This window comes from Colobus angolensis, unplaced genomic scaffold, assembly GCF_000951035.1.
Source record: "Colobus angolensis palliatus isolate OR3802 unplaced genomic scaffold, Cang.pa_1.0 Scaffold180, whole genome shotgun sequence".
NCBI lineage: Eukaryota > Metazoa > Chordata > Mammalia > Primates > Cercopithecidae > Colobus > Colobus angolensis.
In genome coordinates, this window is record NW_012114933.1 from 389123 (window position 1) to 389575 (window position 453).

The window sequence follows — 453 nt, forward strand, 5'->3', positions numbered from 1 at the left end:
AGTGGAGTCTTTAGGTTTTTCCAACTATAAGATCACATCATCTGCAAACAAGAATAATTTGACTTCCTTCATTCCAATTTAGATGCCTTTTCTTTCTTTCTCTTGTTTGATTGTTCTAGCTAGGACTTCCAGTACTATGTTGAATAAGAATGGTGACAGTGGGCATCCTTAATGTGCTCCAGATCTTAGAAGAAAGGCTGTCAGTTTTTCTATATTAAGTATGATACTAGCTGCGGGTCTGTCACATATGGTTCTTATTATGTTGTGTATGTTCCTTTTATGTTCGGTTTTTTGAGGGTTTCTTTTTTATTACGAAGGAATGTTGAACTTTATCCTATACTTTTTCAGCATCAATTGAAAAGATCATATGGGCCGGGCGCGGTGGCTCAAGCCTGTAATCCCAGCACTTTGGGAGGCCAAGACGGGCGGATCATGAGGTCAGGAGATCGAGAC